We start from the raw sequence: 17,742 nt of genomic DNA on the forward strand, positions 1-17,742 counted from the left end.
CTCTCTTTTCGTTTTTTTTTTGTTTTCATCTATTTTTTCTCATTTTCATCTTGGTTTTCTTTTTTCATTTTCACTCTTTTTTTCTTTTTTTTTTTTTCCTAATTTTTTCATTGCACTTTTCTTTTTTATTTCATTTTTCTCTCTCTTTTCTCATTTTTTTCTATTTTCATCTTTTTCTTTTTCATCTTGGTTTTCTCTTTTTGTTTTCCATTTTTTTTTTCTTTTTTCCTTTTTTATTTTTTTCCTTTATTACTCTTTTTTTTCCCTTTCTCTTTTTTCTTTCACCTTTTTTTCTTGTTTTTCATTTTTCTTTTTTTTTTTTTTTTTTTTTATAATCATAGGTACTCCTGAAACCCCCTTTAAGCCCTCCCTACCCTCCCCATTCTTTCTTTTCACCCTCACCTCCCCCCTTGCCCTATCCTACCATTCCCTTGCCTGCTCTTCTTACCTGCGCTGCTGTCCCTTCCTTTACCTACCTGAGCTGCTTGTTCCAAAAATTACCTAGCTGACCTGCTTGCCCCTCGCTTTCCTAGCTGAGCTGCTGGCCCCTCTCATTCCCTACCTGAGCTGCTTCCCCCTAACTTACCTAGCTGAGCTCCTTGCCCCTCGCTACGTACTTGAGCAGATGTTTGCTCACTTGGCTTCCTTACTGGTTGTCCCCTCCCTTCCCTACCTCACATGCTATCCCTTCCTTTTCCCTAGCTGAGCTGCATGCCCTTCCTTTTCCCTAGCTGAGCTGCATGCCCTTCCTTTTCCCTAGCTGAGCTGCATGCCCTTCCTTTTCCCTAGCTGAGCTGCATGCCCTTCCTTTTCCCTAGCTGAGCTGCATGCCCTTCCTTTTCCCTAGCTGAGCTGCATGCCCTTCCTTTTCCCTAGCTGAGCTGCATGCCCTTCCTTTTCCCTAGCTGAGCTGCATGCCCTTCCTTTTCCCTAGCTGAGCTGCATGCCCTTCCTTTTCCCTAGCTGAGCTGCATGCCCTTCCTTTTCCCTAGCTGAGCTGCATGCCCTTCCTTTTCCCTACCTGAGCTGCATGCCCTTCCTTTTCCCTACCTGAGCTGCATGCCCTTCCTTTTCCCTACCTGAGCTGCATGCCCTTCCTTTTCCCTACCTGAGCTGCATGCCCTTCCTTTTCCCTACCTGAGCTGCATGCCCTTCCTTTTCCCTACCTGAGCTGCATGCCCTTCCTTTTCCCTACCTGAGCTGCTTGCCCCTCCCTTCCCTACCTGAGCTGCTTGCCCCTCGCCTCCTTTTTCTTGGTGCTCTTGCCTTTTCCTGCTACTCACTCCCAATCTCAACACTTGCCTGCTCTGCTTGCTGCTCTGACAAGTGCCTCTTAACTCTGCTCGCAGCTTCTCTCCTTCTGCATGCCCTTCTCTATTCCCTTCTCGTGCCCTTCAGGCTTCTGCTCCCCTTGCTGAGCAAGCCCATGCCCGGTAGCTCCCCTTCAACCTCCTCCGCCCTTTGCCTTTCTCCACACAGATGCTTGCTTCTGGCCAGCACTCCTGCCCGCTGCCTAGCCCACAGCCCGCATCTCTTGGGGAGACAGCAAGGTGGCCTGGAGCTACCCACACCTCCTCCCGGGCACGGCTTCTCAGCTTTGCTTCAAGCCCACAAAAAGCCCCAAGGAGCTCCTCTTACCTTTGGGCTCAGCTTCTTCTCCTGCCGTGCAGCTCCTGTGCCAGGCCGGGGCTCAGCTCTTCCCACACTCCACCATTCCTGCAAGATTGCTTTCTCTCATTCACTGCCTTCCTTTGCTTTCCTTTGCCCTGCTACCCTTAGCTTCCCTACTTGCTTCCTCTACATTTACGTGCACCGCTTTGTACTTCTGAGTCTCTTCTTTGCCTCTTCTTTCTCTATTTTCCCTTCAACCCTCCCCTCCCCCCTCCCTCCCATTTTTCCCTTCCTGCCCTCCCCTCTCTCCTCTCCCCCCCTCCTTCCCTTCCCCTCCCCTCCCCTCCCGTACCCCCCCTTTTCTCCCTTTCCCCTCCCCTTCCCCCTTGCCTTATGGCAAACTCACCTTTCCTGCTCTTCACTCCCTCCTTCTTCATTCTCCTGCCTTTTGCTGCTACTCTCGCCTTGCTTTCCCTTGCTGTGCTCTGCTTTGCTTTCTCTACATTTTGGCCATCCAGTCTTTTCTCAGCTGTTATTCTTGACTGTTTACTTGGCTTTTTTCTTCTTTTCTCATTTCTTTTTTTTCTGACCTTTTTGGGCTTTTTTCTTTTTCTTCTTTTTTTTATGCTTTCGTTTCTTTTTTCATTTCATTGCACGTGTTCTTTTTTTTTTCTCCCTTCCTTTTTTTTTTTTGTTTTCATCTATTTTTTCTCATTTTCATCTTGGTTTTCTTTTTTCATTTTCACTCTTTTTTTCTTTTTTTTTTATTCTTTTTTTCTTTTTTTTTCATTGCACTTTTCTTTTTTATTTCATTTTTCTCTCTCTTTTCTCATTTTTTTCTATTTTCATTTTTTCTTTTTCATCTTGGTTTTCTCTTTTTGTTTTCCATTTTTTTCTTTTTTCCTTTTTTATTTTTTTCCTTTATTACTCTTTTTTTTCCCTTTCTCTTTTTTCTTTCACCTTTTTTTCTTGTTTTTCATTTTTCTTTTTTTTTTTTTTTTTTTTTTTTATAATCATAGGTACTCCTGAAACCCCCTTTAAGCCCTCCCTACCCTCCCCATTCTTTCTTTTCACCCTCACCTCCCCCCTTGCCCTATCCTACCATTCCCTTGCCTGCTCTTCTTACCTGCGCTGCTGTCCCTTCCTTTACCTACCTGAGCTGCTTGTTCCAAAAATTACCTAGCTGACCTGCTTGCCCCTCGCTTTCCTAGCTGAGCTGCTGGCCCCTCTCATTCCCTACCTGAGCTGCTTCCCCCTAACTTACCTAGCTGAGCTCCTTGCCCCTCGCTACGTACTTGAGCAGATGTTTGCTCACTTGGCTTCCTTACTGGATGTCCCCTCCCTTCCCTACCTCACCTGCTATCCCCTCCCTTCCCTACCTGAGCTGCATGCCCTTCCTTTTCCCTAGCTGAGCTGCATGCCCTTCCTTTTCCCTAGCTGAGCTGCATGCCCTTCCTTTTCCCTAGCTGAGCTGCATGCCCTTCCTTTTCCCTAGCTGAGCTGCATGCCCTTCCTTTTCCCTAGCTGAGCTGCATGCCCTTCCTTTTCCCTAGCTGAGCTGCATGCCCTTCCTTTTCCCTAGCTGAGCTGCATGCCCTTCCTTTTCCCTAGCTGAGCTGCATGCCCTTCCTTTTCCCTAGCTGAGCTGCATGCCCTTCCTTTTCCCTAGCTGAGCTGCATGCCCTTCCTTTTCCCTAGCTGAGCTGCATGCCCTTCCTTTTCCCTAGCTGAGCTGCATGCCCTTCCTTTTCCCTACCTGAGCTGCATGCCCTTCCTTTTCCCTACCTGAGCTGCATGCCCTTCCTTTTCCCTACCTGAGCTGCTGTCCCCTCCCTTCCCTACCTGAGCTGCATGCCCTTCCTTTTCCCTACCTGAGCTCCTTGCCCCTCGCCTCCTTTTTCTTGGTGCTCTTGCCTTTTCCTGCTACTCACTCCCAATCTCAACAATTGCCTGCTCTGCTTGCTGCTCTGACAAGTGCCTCTTAACTCTGCTCGCAGGTTCTCTCCTTCTGCATGCCCTTCTCTATTCCCTTCTCGTGCCCTTCAGGCTTCTGCTCCCCTTGCTGAGCAAGCCCATGCCCGGTAGCTCCCCTTCAACCTCCTCCGCCCTTTGCCTTTCTCCACACAGATGCTTGCTTCTGGCCAGCACTCCTGCCCGCAGCCTAGCCTACAGCCCGCATCTCTTGGGGAGACAGCAAGGTGGCCTGGAGCTCCCCACACCTCCTCCCGGGCACGGCTTCTCAGCTTTGCTTCAAGCCCACAAAAAGCCCCAAGGAGCTCCTCTTACCTTTGGGCTCCGCTTCTTCTCCTGCCGTGCAGCTCCTGTGCCAGGCCGGGGCACAGCTCTTCCCACACTCCACCATTCCTGCAAGATTGCTTTCTCTCATTCACTGCCTTCCTTTGCTTTCCTTTGCCCTGCTACCCTTAGCTTCCCTACTTGCTTCCTCTACATTTACGTGCACCGCTTTGTACTTCTGAGTCTCTTCTTTGACTCTTCTTTCTCTATTTTCCCTTCAACTCTCCCCTCCCCCCTCCCTCCCATTTTTCCCTTCCTCCCCTCCCCTCTCTCCTCTCCCCCCCTCCTTCCCTTCCCCTCCCCTCCTGTACCCCCCCTTTTCTCCCTTTCCCCTCCCCTTCCCCCTTGCCTTATGGCAAACTCACCTTTCCTGCTCTTCACTCCCTCCTTCTTCATTCTCCTGCCTTTTGCTGCTACTCTCGCCTTGCTTTCCCTTGCTGTGCTCTGCTTTGCTTTCTCTACATTTTGGCCATCCAGTCTTTTCTCAGCTGTTATTCTTGACTGTTTACTTGGCTTTTTTCTTCTTTTCTCATTTCTTTTTTTTCTGACCTTTTTGGGCTTTTTTCTTTTTCTTCTTTTTTTATGCTTTCGTTTCTTTTTTCATTTCATTGCACTTGTTCTTTTTTTTTCTCTCTTTTCGTTTTTTTTTTGTTTTCATCTATTTTTTCTCATTTTCATCTTGGTTTTCTTTTTTCATTTTCACTCTTTTTTTCTTTTTTTTTTTTTCCTAATTTTTTCATTGCACTTTTCTTTTTTATTTCATTTTTCTCTCTCTTTTCTCATTTTTTTCTATTTTCATCTTTTTCTTTTTCATCTTGGTTTTCTCTTTTTGTTTTCCATTTTTTTTTTCTTTTTTCCTTTTTTATTTTTTTCCTTTATTACTCTTTTTTTTCCCTTTCTCTTTTTTCTTTCACCTTTTTTTCTTGTTTTTCATTTTTCTTTTTTTTTTTTTTTTTTTTTTATAATCATAGGTACTCCTGAAACCCCCTTTAAGCCCTCCCTACCCTCCCCATTCTTTCTTTTCACCCTCACCTCCCCCCTTGCCCTATCCTACCATTCCCTTGCCTGCTCTTCTTACCTGCGCTGCTGTCCCTTCCTTTACCTACCTGAGCTGCTTGTTCCAAAAATTACCTAGCTGACCTGCTTGCCCCTCGCTTTCCTAGCTGAGCTGCTGGCCCCTCTCATTCCCTACCTGAGCTGCTTCCCCCTAACTTACCTAGCTAAGCTCCTTGCCCCTCGCTACGTACTTGAGCAGATGTATGCTCACTTGGCTTCCTTACTGGTTGTCCCCTCCCTTCCCTACCTCACCTGCTATCCCCTCCCTTCCCTAGCTGAGCTGCATGCCCTTCCTTTTCCCTAGCTGAGCTGCATGCCCTTCCTTTTCCCTAGCTGAGCTGCATGCCCTTCCTTTTCCCTAGCTGAGCTGCATGCCCTTCCTTTTCCCTAGCTGAGCTGCATGCCCTTCCTTTTCCCTAGCTGAGCTGCATGCCCTTCCTTTTCCCTAGCTGAGCTGCATGCCCTTCCTTTTCCCTAGCTGAGCTGCATGCCCTTCCTTTTCCCTAGCTGAGCTGCATGCCCTTCCTTTTCCCTAGCTGAGCTGCATGCCCTTCCTTTTCCCTAGCTGAGCTGCATGCCCTTCCTTTTCCCTAGCTGAGCTGCATGCCCTTCCTTTTCCCTAGCTGAGCTGCATGCCCTTCCTTTTCCCTAGCTGAGCTGCATGCCCTTCCTTTTCCCTAGCTGAGCTGCATGCCCTTCCTTTTCCCTAGCTGAGCTGCATGCCCTTCCTTTTCCCTAGCTGAGCTGCTGTCCCCTCCCTTCCCTAGCTGAGCTGCATGCCCTTCCTTTTCCCTAGCTGAGCTGCTGTCCCCTCCCTTCCCTAGCTGAGCTGCATGCCCTTCCTTTTCCCTACCTGAGCTGCTTGCCCCTCGCCTCCTTTTTCTTGGTGCTCTTGCCTTTTCCTGCTACTCACTCCCAATCTCAACACTTGCCTGCTCTGCTTGCTGCTCTGACAAGTGCCTCTTAACTCTGCTCGCAGCTTCTCTCCTTCTGCATGCCCTTCTCTATTCCCTTCTCGTGCCCTTCAGGCTTCTGCTCCTCTTGCTGAGCAAGCCCATGCCCGGTAGCTCCCCTTCAACCTCCTCCGCCCTTTGCATTTCTCCACATAGATGCTTGCTTCTGGCCAGCTCTCCTGCCCGCTGCCTAGCCCACAGCCCGTATCTCTTGGGGAGACAGCAAGGTGGCCTGGAGCTACCCACACCTCCTCCCGGGCACGGCTTCTCAGCTTTGCTTTAAGCCCACAAAAAGCCCCAAGGAGCTCCTCTTACCTTTGGGCTCAGCTTCTTCTCCTGCCGTGCAGCTCCTGTGCCAGGCCGGGGCTCAGCTCTTCCCACACTCCACCATTCCTGCAAGATTGCTTTCTCTCATTCACTGCCTTCCTTTGCTTTCCTTTGCCCTGCTACCCTTAGCTTCCATACTTGCTTCCTCTACATTTACGTGCACCGCTTTTTACTTCTGAGTCTCTTCTTTGCCTCTTCTTTCTCTATTTTCCTTTCAACCCTCCCCTCCCCCCTCCCTCCCATTTTTCCCTTCCTCCCCTCCCCTCTCTCCTCTCCCCCCCTCCTTCCCTTCCCCTCCCCTCCTGTACCCCCCCTTTTCTCCCTTTCCCCTCCCCTTCCCCCTCGCCTTATGGCAAACTCACCTTTCCTGCTCTTCACTCCCTCCTTCTTCATTCTCCTGCCTTTTGCTGCTACTCTCGCCTTGCTTTCCCTTGCTGTGCTCTGCTTTGCTTTCTCTACATTTTGGCCATCCAGTCTTTTCTCAGCTGTTATTCTTGACTGTTTACTTGGCTTTTTTCTTCTTTTCTCATTTCTTTTTTTTCTGACCTTTTTGGGCTTTTTTCTTTTTCTTCTTTTTTTATGCTTTCGTTTCTTTTTTCATTTCATTGCACTTGTTCTTTTTTTTTTTTTTTTCGCTTTTCCTTTTTTTTTTTTGTTTTCATCTATTTTTTCTCATTTTCATCTTGGTTTTCTATTTTCATTTTCACTCTTTTTTTCTTTTTTTTTATTCTTTTTTTCTTTTTTTTCATTGCACTTTTCTTTTTTATTTCATTTTTCTCTCTCTTTTCTCATTTTTTTCTATTTTCATCTTTTTCTTTTTCATCTTGGTTTTCTCTTTTTGTTTTCCATTTTTTTTTTCTTTTTTCCTTTTTTATTTTTTTCCTTTATTACTCTTTTTTTTCCCTTTCTCTTTTTTCTTTCACTTTTTTTTCTTGGTTTTCATTTTTTCTTTTTTTTTTTTTATAATCATAGGTACTCCTGAAACCCCCTTTAAGCCCTCCCTACCCTCCCCATTCTTTCTTTTCACCCTCACCTCCCCCCTTGCCCTATCCTACCATTCCCTTGCCTGCTCTTCTTACCTGCGCTGCTGTCCCTTCCTTTACCTACCTGAGCTGCTTGTTCCAAAAATTACCTAGCTGACCTGCTTGCCCCTCGCTTTCCTAGCTGAGCTGCTGGCCCCTCTCATTCCCTACCTGAGCTGCTTCCCCCTAACTTACCTAGCTGAGCTCCTTGCCCCTCGCTACGTACTTGAGCAGATGTTTGCTCACTTGGCTTCCTTACTGGTTGTCCCCTCACTTACCTACCTCACCTGCTATCCACTCACTTTCCCAGCTTAGCTGCTGTCCCCTCCCTTCCCTACCTGAGCTGCATGCCCTTCCTTTTCCCTACCTGAGCTGCATGCCCTTCCTTTTCCCTACCTGAGCTGCTGTCCCCTCCCTTCCCTACCTGAGCTGCATGCCCTTCCTTTTCCCTACCTGAGCTGCTTGCCCCTCGCCTCCTTTTTCTTGGTGCTCTTGCCTTTTCCTGCTACTCACTCCCAATCTCAACACTTGCCTGCTCTGCTTGCTGCTCTGACAAGTGCCTCTTAACTCTGCTCGCAGCTTCTCTCCTTCTGCATGCCCTTCTCTATTCCCTTCTCGTGCCCTTCAGGCTTCTGCTCCCCTTGCTGAGCAAGCCCATGCCCGGTAGCTCCCCTTCAACCTCCTCCGCCCTTTGCCTTTCTCCACACAGATGCTTGCTTCTGGCCAGCACTCCTGCCCGCTGCCTAGCCCACAGCCCGCATCTCTTGGGGAGACAGCAAGGTGGCCTGGAGCTACCCACACCTCCTCCCGGGCACGGCTTCTCAGCTTTGCTTCAAGCCCACAAAAAGCCCCAAGGAGCTCCTCTTACCTTTGGGCTCAGCTTCTTCTCCTGCCGTGCAGCTCCTGTGCCAGGCCGGGGCTCAGCTCTTCCCACACTCCACCATTCCTGCAAGATTGCTTTCTCTCATTCACTGCCTTCCTTTGCTTTCCTTTGCCCTGCTACCCTTATCTTCCCTACTTGCTTCCTCTACATTTACGTGCATCGCTTTGTACTTCTGAGTCTCTTCTTTGCCTCTTCTTTCTCTATTTTCCTTTCAACCCTCCCCTCCCCCCTCCCTCCCATTTTTCCCTTCCTCCCCTCCCCTCTCTCCTCTCCCCCCCTCCTTCCCTTCCCCTCCCCTCCCGTACCCCCCCTTTTCTCCCTTTCCCCTCCCCTTCCCCCTCGCCTTATGGCAAACTCACCTTTCCTGCTCTTCACTCCCTCCTTCTTCATTCTCCTGCCTTTTGCTGCTACTCTCGCCTTGCTTTCCCTTGCTGTGCTCTGCTTTGCTTTCTCTACATTTTGGCCATCCAGTCTTTTCTCAGCTGTTATTCTTGACTGTTTACTTGGCTTTTTTCTTCTTTTCTCATTTCTTTTTTTTCTGACCTTTTTGGGCTTTTTTCTTTTTCTTCTTTTTTTATGCTTTCGTTTCTTTTTTCATTTCATTGCACTTGTTCTTTTTTTTTCTCTCTTTTCGTTTTTTTTTTGTTTTCATCTATTTTTTCTCATTTTCATCTTGGTTTTCTTTTTTCATTTTCACTCTTTTTTTCTTTTTTTTTTTTCCTAATTTTTTCATTGCACTTTTCTTTTTTATTTCATTTTTCTCTCTCTTTTCTCATTTTTTTCTATTTTCATCTTTTTCTTTTTCATCTTGGTTTTCTCTTTTTGTTTTCCATTTTTTTTTTCTTTTTTCCTTTTTTATTTTTTTCCTTTATTACTCTTTTTTTTCCCTTTCTCTTTTTTCTTTCACCTTTTTTTCTTGTTTTTCATTTTTCTTTTTTTTTTTTTTTTATAATCATAGGTACTCCTGAAACCCCCTTTAAGCCCTCCCTACCCTCCCCATTCTTTCTTTTCACCCTCACCTCCCCCCTTGCCCTATCCTACCATTCCCTTGCCTGCTCTTCTTACCTGCGCTGCTGTCCCTTCCTTTACCTACCTGAGCTGCTTGTTCCAAAATTACCTAGCTGACCTGCTTGCCCCTCGCTTTCCTAGCTGAGCTGCTGGCCCCTCTCATTCCCTACCTGAGCTGCTTCCCCCTAACTTACCTAGCTGAGCTCCTTGCCCCTCGCTACGTACTTGAGCAGATGTTTGCTCACTTGGCTTCCTTACTGGTTGTCCCCTCCCTTCCCTAGCTGAGCTGCATGCCCTTCCTTTTCCCTAGCTGAGCTGCATGCCCTTCCTTTTCCCTAGCTGAGCTGCATGCCCTTCCTTTTCCCTAGCTGAGCTGCATGCCCTTCCTTTTCCCTAGCTGAGCTGCATGCCCTTCCTTTTCCCTAGCTGAGCTGCATGCCCTTCCTTTTCCCTAGCTGAGCTGCATGCCCTTCCTTTTCCCTAGCTGAGCTGCATGCCCTTCCTTTTCCCTAGCTGAGCTGCATGCCCTTCCTTTTCCCTAGCTGAGCTGCATGCCCTTCCTTTTCCCTAGCTGAGCTGCATGCCCTTCCTTTTCCCTAGCTGAGCTGCATGCCCTTCCTTTTCCCTAGCTGAGCTGCATGCCCTTCCTTTTCCCTAGCTGAGCTGCATGCCCTTCCTTTTCCCTAGCTGAGCTGCATGCCCTTCCTTTTCCCTAGCTGAGCTGCATGCCCTTCCTTTTCCCTAGCTGAGCTGCATGCCCTTCCTTTTCCCTAGCTGAGCTGCATGCCCTTCCTTTTCCCTAGCTGAGCTGCATGCCCTTCCTTTTCCCTAGCTGAGCTGCATGCCCTTCCTTTTCCCTAGCTGAGCTGCATGCCCTTCCTTTTCCCTAGCTGAGCTGCATGCCCTTCCTTTTCCCTAGCTGAGCTGCTGTCCCCTCCCTTCCCTAGCTGAGCTGCATGCCCTTCCTTTTCCCTACCTGAGCTGCATGCCCCTCCCCTCCTTTTTCTTGGTGCTCTTGCCTTTTCCTGCTACTCACTCCCAATCTCAACACTTGCCTGCTCTGCTTGCTGCTCTGACAAGTGCCTCTTAACTCTGCTCGCAGCTTCTCTCCTTCTGCATGCCCTTCTCTATTCCCTTCTCGTGCCCTTCAGGCTTCTGCTCCCCTTGCTGAGCAAGCCCATGCCCGGTAGCTCCCCTTCAACCTCCTCCGCCCTTTGCCTTTCTCCACACAGATGCTTGCTTCTGGCCAGCACTCCTGCCCGCTGCCTAGCCCACAGCCCGCATCTCTTGGGGAGACAGCAAGGTGGCCTGGAGCTACCCACACCTCCTCCCGGGCACGGCTTCTCAGCTTTGCTTCAAGCCCACAAAAAGCCCCAAGGAGCTCCTCTTACCTTTGGGCTCAGCTTCTTCTCCTGCCGTGCAGCTCCTGTGCCAGGCCGGGGCTCAGCTCTTCCCACACTCCACCATTCCTGCAAGATTGCTTTCTCTCATTCACTGCCTTCCTTTGCTTTCCTTTGCCCTGCTACCCTTAGCTTCCCTACTTGCTTCCTCTACATTTACGTGCACCGCTTTGTACTTCTGAGTCTCTTCTTTGCCTCTTCTTTCTCTATTTTCCCTTCAACCCTCCCCTCCCCCCTCCCTCCCATTTTTCCCTTCCTCCCCTCCCCTCTCTCCTCTCCCCCCCTCCTTCCCTTCCCCTCCCCTCCTGTACCCCCCCTTTTCTCCCTTTCCCCTCCCCTTCCCCTCGCCTTATGGCAAACTCACCTTTCCTGCTCTTCACTCCCTCCTTCTTCATTCTCCTGCCTTTTGCTGCTACTCTCGCCTTGCTTTCCCTTGCTGTGCTCTGCTTTGCTTTCTCTACATTTTGGCCATCCAGTCTTTTCTCAGCTGTTATTCTTGACTGTTTACTTGGCTTTTTTCTTCTTTTCTCATTTCTTTTTTTTCTGACCTTTTTGGGCTTTTTTCTTTTTCTTCTTTTTTTTATGCTTTCGTTTCTTTTTTCATTTCATTGCACTTGTTCTTTTTTTTTTTTTCTCTTTTCCTTTTTTTTTTTGTTTTCATCTATTTTTTCTCATTTTCATCTTGGTTTTCTTTTTTCATTTTCACTCTTTTTTTCTTTTTTTTTATTCTTTTTTTCTTTTTTTTCATTGCACTTTTCTTTTTTATTTCATTTTTCTCTCTCTTTTCTCATTTTTTTCTTTTTTCATTTTTTCTTTTTCATCTTGGTTTTCTCTTTTTGTTTTCCATTTTTTTTTTCTTTTTTCCTTTTTTATTTTTTTCCTTTATTACTCTTTTTTTTCCCCTTTCTCTTTTTTCTTTCACTTTTTTTTCTTGGTTTTCATTTTTTCTTTTTTTTTTTTTATAATCATAGGTACTCCTGAAACCCCCTTTAAGCCCTCCCTACCCTCCCCATTCTTTCTTTTCACCCTCACCTCCCCCCTTGCCCTATCCTACCATTCCCTTGCCTGCTCTTCTTACCTGCGCTGCTGTCCCTTCCTTTACCTACCTGAGCTGCTTGTTCCAAAAATTACCTAGCTGACCTGCTTGCCCCTCGCTTTCCTAGCTGAGCTGCTGGCCCCTCTCATTCCCTACCTGAGCTGCTTCCCCCTAACTTACCTAGCTGAGCTCCTTGCCCCTCGCTACGTACTTGAGCAGATGTATGCTCACTTGGCTTCCTTACTGGTTGTCCCCTCCCTTCCCTAGCTGAGCTGCATGCCCTTCCTTTTCCCTAGCTGAGCTGCATGCCCTTCCTTTTCCCTAGCTGAGCTGCATGCCCTTCCTTTTCCCTAGCTGAGCTGCATGCCCTTCCTTTTCCCTAGCTGAGCTGCATGCCCTTCCTTTTCCCTAGCTGAGCTGCATGCCCTTCCTTTTCCCTAGCTGAGCTGCATGCCCTTCCTTTTCCCTAGCTGAGCTGCATGCCCTTCCTTTTCCCTAGCTGAGCTGCTTGCCCCTCCCCTCCTTTTTCTTGGTGCTCTTGCCTTTTCCTGCTACTCACTCCCAATCTCAACAATTGCCTGCTCTGCTTGCTGCTCTGACAAGTGCCTCTTAACTCTGCTCGCAGCTTCTCTCCTTCTGCATGCCTTTCTCTATTCCCTTCTCGTGCCCTTCAGGCTTCTGCTCCCCTTGCTGAGCAAGCCCATGCCCGGTAGCTCCCCTTCAACCTCCTCCGCCCTTTGCCTTTCTCCACACAGATGCTTGCTTCTGGCCAGCACTCCTGCCCGCAGCCTAGCCTACAGCCCGCATCTCTTGGGGAGACAGCAAGGTGGCCTGGAGCTACCCACACCTCCTCCCGGGCACGGCTTCTCAGCTTTGCTTCAAGCCCACAAAAAGCCCCAAGGAGCTCCTCTTACCTTTGGGCTCCGCTTCTTCTCCTGCCGTGCAGCTCCTGTGCCAGGCCGGGGCACAGCTCTTCCCACACTCCACCATTCCTGCAAGATTGCTTTCTCTCATTCACTGCCTTCCTTTGCTTTCCTTTGCCCTGCTACCCTTAGCTTCCCTACTTGCTTCCTCTACATTTACGTGCACCGCTTTGTACTTCTGAGTCTCTTCTTTGACTCTTCTTTCTCTATTTTCCCTTCAACTCTCCCCTCCCCCCTCCCTCCCATTTTTCCCTTCCTCCCCTCCCCTCTCTCCTCTCCCCCCCTCCTTCCCTTCCCCTCCCCTCCTGTACCCCCCCTTTTCTCCCTTTCCCCTCCCCTTCCCCCTTGCCTTATGGCAAACTCACCTTTCCTGCTCTTCACTCCCTCCTTCTTCATTCTCCTGCCTTTTGCTGCTACTCTCGCCTTGCTTTCCCTTGCTGTGCTCTGCTTTGCTTTCTCTACATTTTGGCCATCCAGTCTTTTCTCAGCTGTTATTCTTGACTGTTTACTTGGCTTTTTTCTTCTTTTCTCATTTCTTTTTTTTCTGACCTTTTTGGGCTTTTTTCTTTTTCTTCTTTTTTTATGCTTTCGTTTCTTTTTTCATTTCATTGCACTTGTTCTTTTTTTTTCTCTCTTTTCGTTTTTTTTTAGTTTTCATCTATTTTTTCTCATTTTCATCTTGGTTTTCTTTTTTCATTTTCACTCTTTTTTTCTTTTTTTTTTTTCCTAATTTTTTCATTGCACTTTTCTTTTTTATTTCATTTTTCTCTCTCTTTTCTCATTTTTTTCTATTTTCATCTTTTTCTTTTTCATCTTGGTTTTCTCTTTTTGTTTTCCATTTTTTTTTTCTTTTTTCCTTTTTTATTTTTTTCCTTTATTACTCTTTTTTTTCCCTTTCTCTTTTTTCTTTCACCTTTTTTTCTTGTTTTTCATTTTTCTTTTTTTTTTTTTTTTTTTTTTTTATAATCATAGGTACTCCTGAAACCCCCTTTAAGCCCTCCCTACCCTCCCCATTCTTTCTTTTCACCCTCACCTCCCCCCTTGCCCTATCCTACCATTCCCTTGCCTGCTCTTCTTACCTGCGCTGCTGTCCCTTCCTTTACCTACCTGAGCTGCTTGTTCCAAAAATTACCTAGCTGACCTGCTTGCCCCTCGCTTTCCTAGCTGAGCTGCTGGCCCCTCTCATTCCCTACCTGAGCTGCTTCCCCCTAACTTACCTAGCTGAGCTCCTTGCCCCTCGCTACGTACTTGAGCAGATGTATGCTCACTTGGCTTCCTTACTGGTTGTCCCCTCCCTTCCCTACCTCACCTGCTATCCCCTCCCTTCCCTACCTCACCTGCATGCCCTTCCTTTTCCCTAGCTGAGCTGCATGCCCTTCCTTTTCCCTAGCTGAGCTGCATGCCCTTCCTTTTCCCTAGCTGAGCTGCATGCCCTTCCTTTTCCCTAGCTGAGCTGCATGCCCTTCCTTTTCCCTAGCTGAGCTGCATGCCCTTCCTTTTCCCTAGCTGAGCTGCATGCCCTTCCTTTTCCCTAGCTGAGCTGCATGCCCTTCCTTTTCCCTAGCTGAGCTGCATGCCCTTCCTTTTCCCTAGCTGAGCTGCATGCCCTTCCTTTTCCCTAGCTGAGCTGCATGCCCTTCCTTTTCCCTAGCTGAGCTGCTGTCCCCTCCCTTCCCTAGCTGAGCTGCATGCCCTTCCTTTTCCCTACCTGAGCTGCTGTCCCCTCCCTTCCCTAGCTGAGCTGCATGCCCTTCCTTTTCCCTACCTGAGCTGCTTGCCCCTCGCCTCCTTTTTCTTGGTGCTCTTGCCTTTTCCTGCTACTCACTCCCAATCTCAACACTTGCCTGCTCTGCTTGCTGCTCTGACAAGTGCCTCTTAACTCTGCTCGCAGCTTCTCTCCTTCTGCATGCCCTTCTCTATTCCCTTCTCGTGCCCTTCAGGCTTCTGCTCCTCTTGCTGAGCAAGCCCATGCCCGGTAGCTCCCCTTCAACCTCCTCCGCCCTTTGCATTTCTCCACATAGATGCTTGCTTCTGGCCAGCTCTCCTGCCCGCTGCCTAGCCCACAGCCCGCATCTCTTGGGGAGACAGCAAGGTGGCCTGGAGCTACCCACACCTCCTCCCGGGCACGGCTTCTCAGCTTTGCTTTAAGCCCACAAAAAGCCCCAAGGAGCTCCTCTTACCTTTGGGCTCAGCTTCTTCTCCTGCCGTGCAGCTCCTGTGCCAGGCCGGGGCTCAGCTCTTCCCACACTCCACCATTCCTGCAAGATTGCTTTCTCTCATTCACTGCCTTCCTTTGCTTTCCTTTGCCCTGCTACCCTTAGCTTCCATACTTGCTTCCTCTACATTTACGTGCACCGCTTTTTACTTCTGAGTCTCTTCTTTGCCTCTTCTTTCTCTATTTTCCTTTCAACCCTCCCCTCCCCCCTCCCTCCCATTTTTCCCTTCCTCCCCTCCCCTCTCTCCTCTCCCCCCTCCTTCCCTTCCCCTCCCCTCCTGTACCCCCCCTTTTCTCCCTTTCCCCTCCCCTTCCCCCTCGCCTTATGGCAAACTCACCTTTCCTGCTCTTCACTCCCTCCTTCTTCATTCTCCTGCCTTTTGCTGCTACTCTCGCCTTGCTTTCCCTTGCTGTGCTCTGCTTTGCTTTCTCTACATTTTGGCCATCCAGTCTTTTCTCAGCTGTTATTCTTGACTGTTTACTTGGCTTTTATCTTCTTTTCTCATTTCTTTTTTTTCTGACCTTTTTGGGCTTTTTTCTTTTTCTTCTTTTTTTTATGCTTTCGTTTCTTTTTTCATTTCATTGCACTTGTTCTTTTTTTTTTTTCTCTTTTCCTTTTTTTTTTTGTTTTCATCTATTTTTTCTCATTTTCATCTTGGTTTTCTTTTTTCATTTTCACTCTTTTTTTCTTTTTTTTTATTCTTTTTTTCTTTTTTTTCATTGCACTTTTCTTTTTTATTTCATTTTTCTCTCTCTTTTCTCATTTTTTTCTATTTTCATTTTTTCTTTTTCATCTTGGTTTTCTCTTTTTGTTTTCCATTTTTTTTTTCTTTTTTCCTTTTTTATTTTTTTCCTTTATTACTCTTTTTTTTCCCTTTCTCTTTTTTCTTTCACTTTTTTTTCTTGGTTTTCATTTTTTCTTTTTTTTTTTTATAATCATAGGTACTCCTGAAACCCCCTTTAAGCCCTCCCTACCCTCCCCATTCTTTCTTTTCACCCTCACCTCCCCCCTTGCCCTATCCTACCATTCCCTTGCCTGCTCTTCTTACCTGCGCTGCTGTCCCTTCCTTTACCTACCTGAGCTGCTTGTTCCAAAAATTACCTAGCTGACCTGCTTGCCCCTCGCTTTCCTAGCTGAGCTGCTGGCCCCTCTCATTCCCTACCTGAGCTGCTTCCCCCTAACTTACCTAGCTGAGCTCCTTGCCCCTCGCTACGTACTTGAGCAGATGTTTGCTCACTTGGCTTCCTTACTGGTTGTCCCCTCACTTACCTACCTCACCTGCTATCCACTCACTTTCCCAGCTTAGCTGCTGTCCCCTCCCTTCCCTACCTGAGCTGCATGCCCTTCCTTTTCCCTACCTGAGCTGCATGCCCTTCCTTTTCCCTACCTGAGCTGCTGTCCCCTCCCTTCCCTAGCTGAGCTGCATGCCCTTCCTTTTCCCTACCTGAGCTGCTTGCCCCTCGCCTCCTTTTTCTTGGTGCTCTTGCCTTTTCCTGCTACTCACTCCCAATCTCAACACTTGCCTGCTCTGCTTGCTGCTCTGACAAGTGCCTCTTAACTCTGCTCGCAGCTTCTCTCCTTCTGCATGCCCTTCTCTATTCCCTTCTCGTGCCCTTCAGGCTTCTGCTCCCCTTGCTGAGCAAGCCCATGCCCGGTAGCTCCCCTTCAACCTCCTCCGCCCTTTGCCTTTCTCCACACAGATGCTTGCTTCTGGCCAGCACTCCTGCCCGCTGCCTAGCCCACAGCCCGCATCTCTTGGGGAGACAGCAAGGTGGCCTGGAGCTACCCACACCTCCTCCCGGGCACAGCTTCTCAGCTTTGCTTCAAGCCCACAAAAAGCCCCAAGGAGCTCCTCTTACCTTTGGGCTCAGCTTCTTCTCCTGCCGTGCAGCTCCTGTGCCAGGCCGGGGCTCAGCTCTTCCCACACTCCACCATTCCTGCAAGATTGCTTTCTCTCATTCACTGCCTTCCTTTGCTTTCCTTTGCCCTGCTACCCTTAGCTTCCCTACTTGCTTCCTCTACATTTACGTGCATCGCTTTTTACTTCTGAGTCTCTTCTTTGCCTCTTCTTTCTCTATTTTCCTTTCAACCCTCCCCTCCCCCCTCCCTCCCATTTTTCCCTTCCTCCCCTCCCCTCTCTCCTCTCCCCCCCTCCTTCCCTTCCCCTCCCCTCCCGTACCCCCCCTTTTCTCCCTTTCCCCTCCCCTTCCCCCTCGCCTTATGGCAAACTCACCTTTCCTGCTCTTCACTCCCTCCTTCTTCATTCTCCTGCCTTTTGCTGCTACTCTCGCCTTGCTTTCCCTTGCTGTGCTCTGCTTTGCTTTCTCTACATTTTGGCCATCCAGTCTTTTCTCAGCTGTTATTCTTGACTGTTTACTTGGCTTTTTTCTTCTTTTCTCATTTCTTTTTTTTCTGACCTTTTTGGGCTTTTTTCTTTTTCTTCTTTTTTTATGCTTTCGTTTCTTTTTTCATTTCATTGCACTTGTTCTTTTTTTTTTTTCGCTTTTCCTTTTTTTTTTTTTGTTTTCATCTATTTTTTCTCATTTTCATCTTGGTTTTCTTTTTTCATTTTCACTCTTTTTTTCTTTTTTTTTTATTCTTTTTTTCTTATTTTTTCATTGCACTTTTCTTTTTTATTTCATTTTTCTCTCTCTTTTCTCATTTTTTTCTATTTTCATCTTTTTCTTTTTCATCTTGGTTTTCTCTTTTTGTTTTCCATTTTTTTTTTCTTTTTTCCTTTTTTATTTTTTTCCTTTATTACTCTTTTTTTTCCCTTTATTACTCTTTTTTTTCCCTTTCTCTTTTTTCTTTCACCTTTTTTTCTTGTTTTTCATTTTTCTTTATTTTTTTTTTTTTTATAATCATAGGTACTCCTGAAACCCCCTTTAAGCCCTCCCTACCCTCCCCATTCTTTCTTTTCACCCTCACCTCCCCCCTTGCCCTATCCTACCATTCCCTTGCCTGCTCTTCTTACCTGCGCTGCTGTCCCTTCCTTTACCTACCTGAGCTGCT

The 17,742-nt window shown here is 47.6% G+C and overlaps 2 long non-coding RNA genes across 2 annotated transcripts; both read right to left on the reverse strand.

Moving 5' to 3' along the window:
* Positions 1-1,438: 1,438 nt before the first annotated feature.
* LOC149914695 (uncharacterized) lies at positions 1,439-4,162 on the reverse strand. The gene is made up of 2 exons (XR_016460303.1): positions 3,898-4,162; positions 1,439-1,716 (listed from the first exon to the last, which is right to left on the reverse strand). It is a non-coding gene; the product is annotated as an uncharacterized LOC149914695 (long non-coding RNA).
* Positions 4,163-10,346: 6,184 nt separating this feature from the next.
* On the reverse strand, positions 10,347-12,770 carry LOC149914696 (uncharacterized). Its single transcript, XR_016460274.1, has 2 exons — positions 12,506-12,770; positions 10,347-10,624 (listed from the first exon to the last, which is right to left on the reverse strand). It is a non-coding gene; the product is annotated as an uncharacterized LOC149914696 (long non-coding RNA).
* Positions 12,771-17,742: the final 4,972 nt, after the last annotated feature.

The sequence above is a fragment of the Phasianus colchicus genome, chromosome 28, assembly GCF_987193195.1.
Source record: "Phasianus colchicus chromosome 28, bPhaCol1.hap1.1, whole genome shotgun sequence".
Classification (NCBI taxonomy): domain Eukaryota; kingdom Metazoa; phylum Chordata; class Aves; order Galliformes; family Phasianidae; genus Phasianus; species Phasianus colchicus.